Genomic DNA, 14,298 nt, shown 5'->3' with positions numbered 1-14,298 from the left:
TTGTAAATTTTGAGCACAGATGCTATATATAAAGCAGGAACTGATCTGGAGAAGTCCTGTAGTCCTCAGTGTTGAGCTACTTCCTGGCTTTAAAACCGAATGGACTTCTTTTAACCTTAAGGCACTAAATCTGCATGTCCAGTCTCCCTGTTCTTTTCTTGGATGTGGTACAAATTGACTGACAGGGATGGGGTTTGTCCCCTGCCTATCAATCTGCAGTATAAGGCAGCTGTGTGCTGCAGACGTAGTGCTCATCAAGCTCTTCCCAAGGAAAAATACCAAGGTGAGATGCTGAGGTCAGAGCCACAGCACTGTCAGTTGCGTTGCAGCAGCTGTGTTTGTGCTGTGGCTGCCCTTCAGTGGAGGCTCTGGAAGTCTTACAGTTATCTATAAATATTCAGAAGTGAATGCTGCAGCAGGCAAGAGCCTCCAATTTAATTTTGATGGCTGCAACAGACTGAGTTTTCCAACTGTGATGGAAGGAAATGGTTCTCCTGCCAAAGCAGCATTTCTTCTGGGTTCTAAATCCCAGCGTTAGGACCCCAGGTTAGAGAGCATCATCTAAGCCAAATCCTCTCAAGCAGCAACAAGAGGAGCACAGGCCGTGCACTTCCACTCTGCAGAGCCCTCACAAATCTCATTCAAGATAATGGGTACTCAAGAGGTTTGGCACCTGGAGATTTAAACATTTGTATTCTGGCAGTACATGGGATCCTGAACTTTGCTGAGGTTTTTATCCTGATAAGAGCTGCATCAACACAGGGTAAGTTTTTCCCTACCCCATAAGCTGCAAATGCAAACAGACAATAGGTAAAAGGTGCTGAGAACTGAGGTCATCCACCTGCAGCCAAACTGCTTGTAGGAGAACTGCTGTGCTTCTCACCAACTGCAGCAGGCTGCTTACCCAGCTGCTCTCACAGTGGTGCTTGGTCTGCCTTTGTCCTGCTGCTGATGTGGGTGTGAAGCTGCATTCAGTGACTGAGGCAAACAGAGGATTGAAGTGCAGAGCAAAAGGATCTCCAGCTTATTTCCCATCTTTTATACAATGGAGCTTAATTAATTGTCCCAAGTTAAACATCCAGGTCAGAAGTGGATGCAAAACAGATGAACTTCTGACAGCTCACTTCATAGGAAACACAGAATTCGTTTGGGTGAAAGGAAATAGGGATGGGCTGAGATCAAGAAGCATCTCCTCTGCACCCATGGCAAGAAGACAGCGCTTGGAGACATGGCATGAAAAGGAGCCTGGTGTGAACTAAAAGCTTCTAAAGAGAATCAGACTGGAAAAAATTTTTGTCCTGCCCAAGGACAGTGAACTTTGGCAGTGGCCTAATAGAGCTTCAATTAATATTTATGGGCTGTCGCTCTCAGTGGGGAGATCTGTAGCACAGAGTGGGTTTGCAGTTCTGAGCAGTGGTTCTGGGCCACCGTGCACACAGAGCTGAAGTGCAGATTAAGATGATGGATGGCAGAACACAGCGGCCACGTGGAGACACACGGAATGTAAAAGAGATCCAAAATACAAGCTGTGGGTGGTTTGCTAGCAAAGCAATGAGTACTTTGAGTAATAGTTATCTACAGAACAATTTCTTATAACAAAGACAACACAGATGGAAGCCATAAGCTCGTATACTCATGCAGCTAGAGTAGGAAGCAACACAACTGAAGCAATAAGTGCATCCCTTTTGGCCCATTTGTATTTCTGCCTGGAGTCATGCGGTCAGCACAGGTTTGCTAAGCTGTTATGGCCTGCAGGGCTCCCACCCCACCACAAAGATGTCTTTGGAGTCATTTCCCAGCAAATTATCCAAAGGCTGCTATGGCCAGGCAAGAGTCAGTAGGCCACGTTCCTGTAAAGGCAGGGGAAAATGTGCTGATAGAAAAGAAGAGGTTAAGAAGAAAGCAGAAACGTCTCCACGTAGTGCAATTTCCTAGGCTCTCTATTTGATGATTCAGATGCTGTAGCATGATTTAGTATGAGTTGTGACTTCTCAAATTTAATGAAGTGAAACTCTCTTGGCCCACCGTGAGGTGTTTGCAAGGATGAGAACCCAGTAATTTACAGCATTTGTGACCTTATTACAATGTACTTTTTGCTTGACTGCTCTTCAGGCCTAACAGGAGCTGTTATCAAAGGCTCTATGGAATATTGGTTATTATTTATAATTGGATCTGAAAGAATTTTATCTTTAAAAAAGGGCATTTTAAAATGTAATTTTCAATACTTTAATGTTAACTTACAGTAAAGAACAGCAAGATGCTTTTTGAGACTCTAATATTCGTTTCAGTGATGCTGATGAATGCTGCTCTTCATAGGGATAAACAAATAGAACACGCTTTGGTAGACTGCCTTCTAAAGAGAAGCTAATTGTTCAGCCAGCCAGCATGACAATGAACGCCCTCCAGGGCACTGTTGACTTGTTCCTCACTCAGAAACAACCAGAAATGCTGCTTCCAAATTACTAATATTGCCATCCCTACCTTGATACCAGTCAGGTGGATGCATAGCGTCAACTCCTGAAACCTCCTTAGAAAACATATTAATTCTGCCAATTCATTTATGGTATAATTTTATGGCCACATAATTACCTGGCACTTTGCCACCTGCCTACACTCCTATTTCCCTGGGACATATTTTAGGCTTTGAAACACGGGTGATTCCTTGGCTGTAAGTGTGCACGGATCCCAACGCTGAGGGTCTCAACCTGCAGCTCTGGGGTTCCTCCTCCTTCCTGGATATTTGCCACCAAATACAGTTCTTCAAACCTGAAAGGTTTTGTGGGTTTGTCTGCTTGAGCTAAAATTTTGCTGTAAGGATTTAAGCTTCACAGTCATATTAAGAGGCAGAAAGTCAGAGGGAAAAAAGGACAGAAGATTTTGCTATAGGCCAGACAGCATGTGAACACACATCAGTGTTTTGAGTTGTCCCTCTCAGCATCACTTGGCATGACATTTATCTGAACTGACTCTGAATCATCTCTAAATCAGTCAGAACACAGAATTCAGCACAGAGCCACCGGTCTCCATCAGGACAGAGACCTTGGGGTGGTACAAACACCTCCCTGATTTTGTAAGTCCACTGAAGGGATTTATCTTGAATTGGACTAGAAACCTAACAGCACCAAATGATACCAGACATCCTTTAGTGGCAATTCCTACCAATTCCAGCATCCATACAGGTGCTGACTGCTTGCCTGGTGTTACTCATGAGGCCCAATTTATGGAGTTGTACTCCTAAAGTTCTATTACCTGACTGAAAATTTGCAGTTATGAAAATAAATTTGCATTTATTTAACTTAAAACACTTTAAGTGAAGTCAGATAGATTAAATTTAAGACTACTCTGTGTCAGAGTCAGATGACAAAAGCTACCCGAATTTAAATAGAAAACAGGTCTGCAGTCTGCATTGAGCTTCACAGTGCTCAACAGGACAAGTTCAGGGCATGCAGAAGCCATGTGAGAATAATGACTGATCTAAGTGGAAGGAAGGAAGCTCTGTACTGACCAACAGGAAGGAATGAACAAAGGTTTCACCTGATCCTTCCCCCATTTATTACTAATGTTGGCACCTTAGGACCCAACTAAAGGAAGAGAACAGCTGCACTTCTCTTGTGAGGTGCAAAGGATGCCATCATGCAGTTCCAGGATCTGCCTCAGAGCTTTCCCGTAGTCATATACAGACAATAATGCTCCTCATATGTTGTAAAAGACTTTTAAAGTTTCACGGGGTGTATGGAACACTGCTACGTGTATTATTTTTTCAGAATAGACTGCAGTGAAGCAGCAAAAGTCTCTTTTAACCAGTGCTGTTTATTCATATTTAGTCCCAGATTACAGCATCTGCATGACAAAAGAGTCTGCATCTGTTATTCCATTGTAGTCTTCACAGCTTATCATGACAAAACAACAAAAAGACTGCAATTTTAAAAACTTATTCTTTGAACTTTTCTAATCTTTGCAACAGCAATTTAACAAACACTTTCATGTTTGCATCTCTTGAGTTGTTGTCGTGCCTTTTATTATGATTTTTTTTTTATTATTGGGTCACTTCGAGCTTTCATTTGCTCTGGGATTGCTCTGGGAAACCAAACTGTTGCTACTCAATCTCTTTGCAATGTTCCCTATAGTGCAGCCACTCAGAGAGCTATCAAAGCTCCAGCGGAGGGCTGATAAAATCAATCTGTTAAAATCACCCACGCAATTTATTCTTCCTCTTTTCTCTCTTTTTTAAATAAGAATGCCTGTTTATTATCCAGCCACCCAAACACAAAAAATAAATCCCCCCCCTATACTGTATTACCACTTTGATAATGAAAGCCCTCTCGCTATATAGAATGTTTGCTTTTAGAGATTGAAAATTCATCTGTTATACTGGAAGTGCTCAAGCTGTGGAGCATATTGCAAAGACAGCTCACAAATAGCTGCAAATTTTTTCCCCCTCAGAGAAGCTTTCAGGGAGAAAGCTGCTGAAATGACAGAAATGCAGCTCCTGGTTATGGCAGCAGCTTGTGGAGGCTGACTGGGAAAGGGGAAAACAAACAGATAAGAGAAATAAAGAGAGGTCTCCAAGGCAGCTTTGCTTTAGGAATGGCTCTCGAGTGATGCTCCACAGTCCCCCCACACCGCTCTGTTCCATTGCTCCAGCTGCTGTACGGCTTCAGGTGAATGCTGGAGGAGAAAATTGCATCTGTGCAATTCAGTCCCTGAACTTCCCTGAAACTCCAGTTGCTCCCAGCAGCCCTGAGTGTGAGGGTGCAGAAAGGCAGCCCTGCGCAGGCTGAGGCTGTGTGTGAGAGCAGAGCTGCTGCAGAACTCCGCAGTGAAATGCCACAGTTTACAAGTAGCCCTTTTCCCCTAATAGCCAGGCTTAAATTGGCTTAATTGTATGGGATATAGCCTTAGCAATTTTCTTTTGTGTTTCACAGGATTAAAACATGTTTTCCCCCTGGCAGGCAACACTGCTTACCAGCCTCTCATCCCCAGCCCCTATTTTGCTTAGGCATTATTAAAATTGGATTGTTTCCTTATCTCCGTTAAACAAAAGGTGATTTGACACCAAGTGTTAAAATATTATTGCTTTATGCCTCCTTGTCCATCAAAACTGCAGCCCGCACTCTGCAGCACAGCGGGAGCTAATTGTACACAGAGATCCGGCACTGGTGTAAACAAAAAAGACAGCCAGCATTGCACTGATTCACCTTTAAATAGTCAGACTTTTCTTTCCTTTATCTGCTCTTCCTGAACAATACAGGACAGAGGAGAGGTGGCTGAACGTCCTGTCCCGAGACTCCTACCTGCAGGGAAAGCGTGATAACTGAAGCGCTCTCTATCCTCTCCATCACAGAACAAATAGGTCAGACAGACAGCACTGGGGACATGACACAGCCTTGTTTGTGTGATATTAAAAGGAGACGAGCCATAATCAAAAGACGTGCATGCAAGGCATGGTGAGACACGGAAGCAAGCTCTGCAGCTGCCTTACGGGCAGCACGGAGAGAAGGGGCCAGGCAGTCCAGGAGGAAAGGGAAAATCAATCTTCTGGTGTGACATGATGCTCCTTTGATCAAACTAATCTTTTCATACTCCTCTTTCCTTTTGTTGTAGCTGTGAACAACTTTTGCCTTTGGGGGAAAAAATGAAGAGAGACAAATAGATAAATATACTGACATTTGAAATCAACCAAAGCATGAACTTGCTTAGGTGGAAGTAGAAATCAGCAAGCCCGAGTTTAACTCTGTGATTTGCCACTCTGTGGTTCTGCATGCTGTACTTATGGAACCATTTTGTGGTGACAGAGGATGAACAGCAGCCTGTGGCACAGGGGTGAAGGAAGCAGTGAACAGGGGACTCTTTGGAGTGATTCTCATGTTGTCCCTTGAAGCATGTGAATAATTGCCAAGGAGGCCAAACTGGAAGCAGAATCAGCTGATCAACATGGATTGACTTTGTCTTTTCCGGAGTCAGATTTAGGCAAACTGAATCACATTGCTAAGGCTCTGAAAAGACACATCTGTGTGATTACCTTTAGAGGAACAATTACCTGATTTAGCAAAGTTCTTAGAAGACGTGCAATACAATTTCCAGAGCTCCTAAAGCCAGTCTTCAAAGATTTAAGCACCTACAAACCTAAATGTACTCAGTTTATATCATAAGCTCAAATCCTACTGAATGCATTCACAAATAAGAACGATTAGTAAGACTCGTACTTAAAAGGTGTATCACTGGGACTACGTTAAAGATGGGAAGATCTCCAGGGGATGAGCTCATTAAGTGGGAGGAATACTCTCCCATGGGAAGCTGCTGAGGTTCCTCCAAGAGAGAAAATTTGATTTAAAGGTGAACTGCAAAGGTTTTGCTGAAAATTAAAAACTCACTCATAAGATCCCAAGAGAGGAGAAAAACAGACTGCAGACGATCCTTAACTCTGGATTTCATTGTCTAAGAGACAACTACCCATTTAAGGTGTTGAAAATTACGGCCCAGTTTTCTTGCTTCCACCACTGAAGTGGCATCAGACATGAATCTGAACGATGCTGCCAATGATTTGCCTCTTGGAAGCACCAGACCCCAAAGAATCACATGGGGAATAGCTTTACCATTTCTCATCCATGACCTGCTCGTTACCTACACCGTGACACAGATCAATACAAGCTCTATTTCTTCTTTTTTGTCAAAGTCCTGTCACAAAAAAGGAGCTAATACTCCATTTGTTGTATATTCCATGAGCTACAGTGAGGGAGAAGGGGCTGTGCTGACCTTTTCAGTATTCGGTACTGTGACTTGCTATTGTCACATTCCACTCATTTCACCATTTTATAGCTCCAATGAGACACATCGTGGGGTGGAATGGCCATCCCAATCAAAATATGAAATAATGAAAGGTCAGAATAGTAAAGCACCTTAGAATATTTCAGGGAATACATTGGGGCATTAAAATTCAGATGTATTCTTGGTGCCAAAGTCTAATGAGAAAAGAAAATGGCAGCCTATGGAATCATCCTCTGTAGGAGCCAGGGATGAATTTTGGTTCATACAGACATGCACACCTTTCTAAGACAAATATGACTCAAGCTTGAATGTTTACCTGCAGAAAGCGTGCCTGCCTACTCTGTGATGTTGGTGAGCTTTCTGTTTTTTCTTGGGTTCTTTTTTGCATAAGCTCAAGATAAACAGACTCAAATTCAGAGTACAAAAAAGAAAACTAATGCCAAAAACTGTTATTTGAATCGTGAGGGTGGAATCTGGCCACATTCTTCAGGCCTGTAAGTATCAGTGCCTACAATTACACTGCCAATAACTGCATATCAACTTTAAGGACAGCATCACAAGTGGATGTGGGATCAGATGTTTTGTAAATCAATAAAAAGAGAACCAAACTTGCTCTTCAGAACTAATGCTGGAGCTCAAGGGGAGCTTATGAGCTGATGAATAAAAGAATCTTGGCAAATTAGACCATAAAGAGCAGTATTAACCAGGTTTTAGATATCTTCTTTGATAATCTGCATTAAAGACAACTGCAAGTTGTCCTTTTCACCGATTTTCCTCCTTAAACAATTCCAAAGTAGAGTAAATAAATAACATAAATAACAAGGACTTTCTTTGCACTTCTCCAAACCTGCTGGTTATTCGAGTACTTCCATATGAGATTAATTTTTGGAACCTTTTTGCTGAGCAGTTTCAAATTTCTGATAATTCCTGCAAATTTAATTTCAGAATTGGGGATGTTGTTGATACCAGAATATCTTATTAGCAATAAAAGTATATTCCCTATAATTGAATAGCTTCTCAATTAACAAGTTGGAGAGCCAGCAAAAACAACCAATTCCATCTGATGCATCCACAGCAGGAGGCATTTGAATTACCAGTGAGTCAATTAGCATACTTCTACCCAAATGATAAATAAGTACATAAAATGTTCAAGAATGAAATAAGCAAATATTGGCTCCGTGTAAAATGAACATGGGAGAGCTCAACAACATGGAGAAAAGTGTTTTTCAATACCCAATTTCTATTTGAAGGTAGACTGCAGATGAAAATGGGGAAGGCACCGGAGTTGTTCCGTAATACCTTGAAGCTGGGAGCATACAAAGGATGCAGATTACAGCAGCAACAGAGAGGAAACGATCTTTCTTAGGTCAATTCCTGGTCGGTAGCAAAGGATCAGATCTTCTCAGTCTGAGTTAACCAACCATCTTGTCTCTATTTTACAACAGACCCTCACCACAGGAAATGCTGCCCCATAGAATTCGCACTTACATTAATAATATAACAGAGCTGTTTATGTACAAGGAGTGAAAATCAATTCTGAGATATCTGTGCTTCGTTGGTACAGAACACTTCCATGACATTAACTCTTATTATCTGAAGAAATACATCTCTGTCGTTTTAAAAATCAACTGTCATCCATTGGAACTAAATACGCATGGTGTTTTCATGAGTGGTGTGTAATTGGGTAATTCTCATTGCAAATAAGAATCTTTTCCTTCTTGGAAAACAGGTTTAAGTTTGTGTAAGGTAATGAAGCAGGGGTCTGAAGATCAGTCATGGAACAAATTGCATTAAGTGAAATCAAGCAGTTGTCTGCTCTGATTCCTTTCCTGGAAAAGGCTTTATACCAGCCAGTCCCCATTGCTGATGGACCATTATTACGTTCTATGAAGAGACAAAAATTAAGCTATTAAGAAAAAATATTACAATCAACTTCCATTCATTCATCTCAAAACCCAACGGTACTCCATCCCAATTTTTAAGTCCTTTTCAATAAATAACATGGAAACAGAAATGGGAAGGTTGTTGCTATGTAACTCACAGCATTGAAATGTATGAGGCACGGTGACCTTAGCCTCTGGAGATGATGTGCAAACCATTTATATGCACAGCTGTACAAATTGCCCGAGTTTAATGTTAAATTCCATGGAAAATCATCTCTGCTGTTCTGCTTTTGAGGAAAGGACAGGGTTTAAATATTTAATAGGCTTTCTTACTGTGCGAGCAGATTTGGCGTTACGTAAGCGAGGAGCACTGAGATGTCTTTCAAGGCTTTGGCTTCTGGCACTTACAAGCTCTCCTGTACAAGAGTGACAGTGAGAGAGGCGCATCCCATGGGCAGCAAAGGTGTGGGAGGTCCAGCAGCATCCCTTTGCTGTGTGCTTGTTGTAGGACAGCTTTCAGCAGTGCCCTCCTCCTGCAGCCCTGCTGGAATTCACCCTGCTTGCTGTAACAGGCAATAAAGCAGTAACGAGGTCTTTGGTTTTACAGAAAAGCTTCCAGAACTTCCTTGTGACATTCCGAGTAGGCCGACAAGCTGAAGATCCCTTTCTCACTGTAGTTTGACAGTTACCAGAGCCAGACAGTGCAAACACATGGCAAACCCAGTGCTCATAAGCACCAACACATAACTACTACAGATCTTATTGTGGTACTGTGGCTGTTAAACCTTCCTAACTCCCCATAAGGGCACCATAATCAGAGTAAGAATATGCAATCCTACTGAGCTCAAGGTGTTTCATGGCAGTTAAGTGCCTTTTTAACCTACATGACAGGCAAAACAACAGAGGAACACAGAGGCAAAGCAAGCTGCATGGCATTCCACTGGCAGAGCTAGGAACGAGACCCAGCATCTCAGCTTCTGACTTGCACATCCAGTGATGCTCCACGAATGAGACAACTAATTTCAGGCTATCGGCACTAAACAGAGCTCTTCATAGGAAGAGAAGGATTTATATTACCAGTGCTGAAGGATATAATGTTATTTGAACAGTACAGAACTTAATTCTTTTTTTTCAGGTGATAGGGATTTATATTGCTTATTTATTCTCTTCAGTCTGGACAGATGAATCATTCTTGGGGAAAAATTTAAATGATTCTATATTATTGGTTCTAATAGCGTAGTGAAAAGGAGTAGAGGGATTTCAACCAACATTGTTAGAAACATAATGGAATACACAGAGAAGCAAAGGGTTTAATTTTTTCTTTTGTAATCACATATATTTGCTGGCTATTGTACCTCAGGATTTGATAAGCCAACTGTTTTGAAGAATAGTCCCTGCATTATGAGCAATAAGCTCAATTTTCAGCAGCCGATGGGCATTTAAGAATATATGTCTTGTTGATTCTTAGCAGGGTTTAAATTATCAGATCACACAAATACTTTTGAAATTCCCATGCTTAAGCTCTTGAGCACCTCTATTACAGCTTAAGCTTTCATGAGCCAGTTTTGGGGGGCTTTTTTATTTTTTATTTTATTTTATTTTATTTTATTTTATTTTGGACTGTATTTAGACTTCTAGAGAGATTCACTAATGGAGTTTTCTGAAGTTTTAAAATGCTTTAATATGTCTTCATCCAATGAGAACTAAATTCTAGAATGCACTGAAAGCACTGCAGTTGCCCAGATGCATGGGTTTCTTTGTTTGTAAGCATAGGTGGCTCTCATCATATCTATCTGTCACCTCTGTATCCTACTGTACTCTGGTTCTGTCTCCACACAACCATTGCAGCACATGGAAATGCGATCTACAATAAATCTGTATATGAAAATAAGAGGTTAAAATGGACATTGAGGTCCCAGAGCAGAGAAATTTCCTTGAGTACAAAAGTGTTCTCAATTTCAGTCACATATGGAGAGTATGTAAGCAAATCACAGCATCATTAATGGGTTTTGTCTTTACAGCTTCCAAATGCTGGGTGATGTTAACCTTGTTATACAAAGGCTCTTACTTTTTCCATCAGAATTCCTTGTTTGATCCTTTTCAGGCTCCTGTTCAGCAAACATACCAGATGTTGCAATTTGCACCTCTTTGGTTGGTGCTTGAAACGCTCCCTTCTTTTTAGGTTAATGGAAGGAAAGATGCCTTTAGCACCTTTGATGAATTTCATGAACTTCTCCCACCTATTAACTCTTCCAAGCTGGTTGCTACCATGGAACAGAAATCCATCAATGACACAGAGTAGGGCACAGTGAAAGCAGTCGAATGCAACAGAATGCTGTTTAATCAGTTCATACCCGTGAAGTATTTTATTTGTACAACTGGAATCCATCATCTTAATGCTCATAAGATCCTTAACACTTGCACAAATGAAACCCCTCACTGAGCAACAGAGGAAGAGCAGCCACAGGTGAGAAATGGTCTTTTGACTGCAGCACCAGAGACTGAAAGAGGAGCTTCTCACAATTGCTTCACTGCTTTGGAACGTGGGATGGTGCAGACAAATTGATTTTTATGTTTGTTTTTAATGTGCAAAGATGGTTGCCTTACTGGAGGTGGGAGTGTTGCTCCAATGGCATTTGCCTACATTGTAAAGAGATTAACAGGAGTGAGAAAGAAAATCAAATTTGCTGCTGGGTTCTGAATAGGAAGTGATCTATGAGTAAATTGAACAAGCTCAGATGCAGTAAATAGGCAATTAACATTCATTTTGGCAAATCTGCACCTGTCAGAGCTGAAATGCTAAAAGAGGAGACAAAGGGGAAACGTTTCTGAAATGAGGTCAGGGACAAAGAGGACCGTTTGTGTGCTCCTCCCAGCATCTCCATCAGCCAGCAGCCATCGCTAATTTATGGAGCCTTGCAGATGTACCTCTTAGTCAAAATCTATGGAAGAGATTAAAATAGAATAGAAATATGTGCACATCCTGCATCTGAACTCCTGTGAGTGTTCCCTAAGATTGCACATGCTGACACCTGGCCAAGGTGGCACCGACCTGAGATCCCAGCAGTTCTGCTCCCTGAGAGCCTGACTGATGGAACAGATGAACTTCTGCACGTGCTGCTGACCTCTCCCACAGCAGAGATGCTCAGGGAAGCCTGCCTCACTGCTTGCACACATTAGAAGAGCAAAACCTAATTATGACTGAAAGACAGCTGCCAGCAGCTCCTATAGACTTTGTTTCAGGTCTGAGTGACAACAAGGAAACTATTAACATCAGTGCTTTGGAGGGAGAACTGCTTGACAGGAATTCTCTAAGCTCCTCACCAGCAAATGATCATTTTATGAAATTATTTTTATTTTTTCCCAGCTTCCTTAATAATAAATATATCTCAAGAAAGAGCAGAGAGTGGGCACAGGTAGAAGAAGTATGAGTTATTTCTGAGTCGATTTTCAAGCTTTTCCTTCAGCATGCCAAAAAACTTTAGAAAAAGATCCGCTCTATTTTAAGTTGCATTTGCACAGTATGAACATTTAATGGCATATAGAAAGGCTGCAAGAGTTGGGCTTTGACTTTCCTTCTGTTGAGCTTAAGAAGAAAAATTCTATGCTGCATGGAATGCGTGGCAAGGCATGGCTTGAAAGTACAAAGCCAAGCTTTCCAGATCTGATGCACGTGCAAAAAGTGATCAGATGCAACAAATGAAGTGAGCACCTCCTAAAAGCTCACTTAGATCAAGAATCCCACAGAAAGGACAAATTCTGTGCACTTCATACAGGTTCCCTGGCAGGATGGCGAAGTTTCTCCTTGCTGTGTAGCATCCAGCCCCACCATGACCAATTCCACAACCATGAGCAACAAGTCAGAGCAAGGAGAAGCCCAGTGCCATCCCAGGGCTCCTTCCACAGCTGGTTACCCCCATGCTTGGGCATTACATTAACAGTGAAAGGAAATCTTTTCTTGAAATAATGTGAATCATTCTGTCAAAGACTAGTATAACTACCAGTAATTTTCATATCAATTTAAGTGACATTCCACTTATTTTATGCAGTGCCATGTTGCTGTTCCACTTGACTGCATTCATTACATATGTCCTTAAAATTGAAAGCTTTTATCTCCCAGGATCTCGTTTCCTGTGGTTATATACTGCAGTATTTCTGTATCAGCTGTTTTAACTGTTTGTTTGCACTCAGTTCTCAGCTACGAAAGGCTTTCCAAAAAGAAATATGTCACAGACTCTAGAAACCTGCCTTCTTTTGGCAGCAGCAGTTTGTAGACACCTTTCCAGGCGTTATCAGGGCTTTTTACAACTGCAATATCTGTACATTTCCCAGCCACAAGTGTCATGATTGGAGTCAGGCGGAAAAGATGAGAAATTAAATCCCAATTTCTTGCATTCTGCCCCAGTTTCTCAGCTATGAGCCCACCTTTTTCAGTCCTTCTGCTGTACCGTTCCCCCACCTCTTGCAGACAACTTAGTTTCCAAGGTTACAGAGCAAGACTGGAGACTGAAATGGAATTAGAGCCTGTGACTACTGGATTGTACTGGAAGTCAAGTCTTAGTTTCTAGATCATGCGAGTGGCTTGCAAGGGGAAGCTTGATTAATGCCATGTAGAAACTTAATTAACTGACAGGATCCATTTATTGGCTAGGCATCCAAGTGGCAGCATTTCCGCTTGTAAATCACTGGAGGTGTGAAAATCCAGCTGGTAAACTTTAAAGAGATTAAAGCTGCAAAAAGCCTGTGCCATGAGAACGGTTCTCAGCTCACACTTTGTTCTGCCTGTACTCAAGGATGGGTCAGCCTGGTTTATTTCTGTGCTCAAATTGCCTTTCCACCTTGCACAATTAATGAGTGTCAGCAAACGGAACTGCCTTGGGAACTCCAATCTGATCAAAGTTTGCTTCTCTTCCTTATGACTGCTGCACACTTCTTTCCAGACAGTCCATAAACCAGGATGGTACGAATTTGACCATGACAGTTGCAGTATTGGAGCTGGCTGCACAAGAATAGAGAAAGCACCGAGCTGCTCAGGCAGCATCCCATGTGAACTGATGTGTCCTTTCTTCAAGTGAAAGCTGGGAGATGAGATGCATGTATGCAAAGGGCCACTGCCTCGAGCCAAAGTGATGTGTTAATTTGTCTAATGGCTTTCACATTTGGAATGCATTTCTGCATTTCTCCAGCCCTTTACAGCCAGAGCACAAACTGCAAAAAATTTCTTAACCAGCAAAATCCCAAATAAATAAGTTCCAGAACACTTAGCACAGTGAGATTTGAATCTAGCCTGGAAAGCTTTACATAAATTTAGTTTCATAGTGGGATACAAAGCAGGTTCACGTTACAGTTCATGTCTTCCGAGCAGATACAGAAGTAAAGAACATACTGGACTTGGTTTGTTCAAACTTACATGTAGTCTCAATGGCATTTCTGAGAATATCAGCCAGATCTCCTGATTCACAGACAAGAGAATAGGAAAAACATTCACTCTTTTCTGTCATGCTTCACAGCAGTATAACTGTATTTCGGTCAATAAAATTTAGTCTGAATTTCAGATGCTATAAGAGGGAAAAGATTAAAGCTTGACTCATACACATCGAGGCTGAAATAAATGAGTTTTCCCAAGTTGGGAGCTATTAAAAATTGA

This window comes from Lagopus leucura, unplaced genomic scaffold (genome assembly GCF_019238085.1).
Source record: "Lagopus leucura isolate 7727_CA_CO unplaced genomic scaffold, USGS_WTPT01 Super-Scaffold_100056, whole genome shotgun sequence".
Lineage (NCBI taxonomy): Eukaryota > Metazoa > Chordata > Aves > Galliformes > Phasianidae > Lagopus > Lagopus leucura.
The sequence above is the reverse complement of the archived record's forward strand: the minus strand, read 5'-3'. Positions refer to the sequence as shown.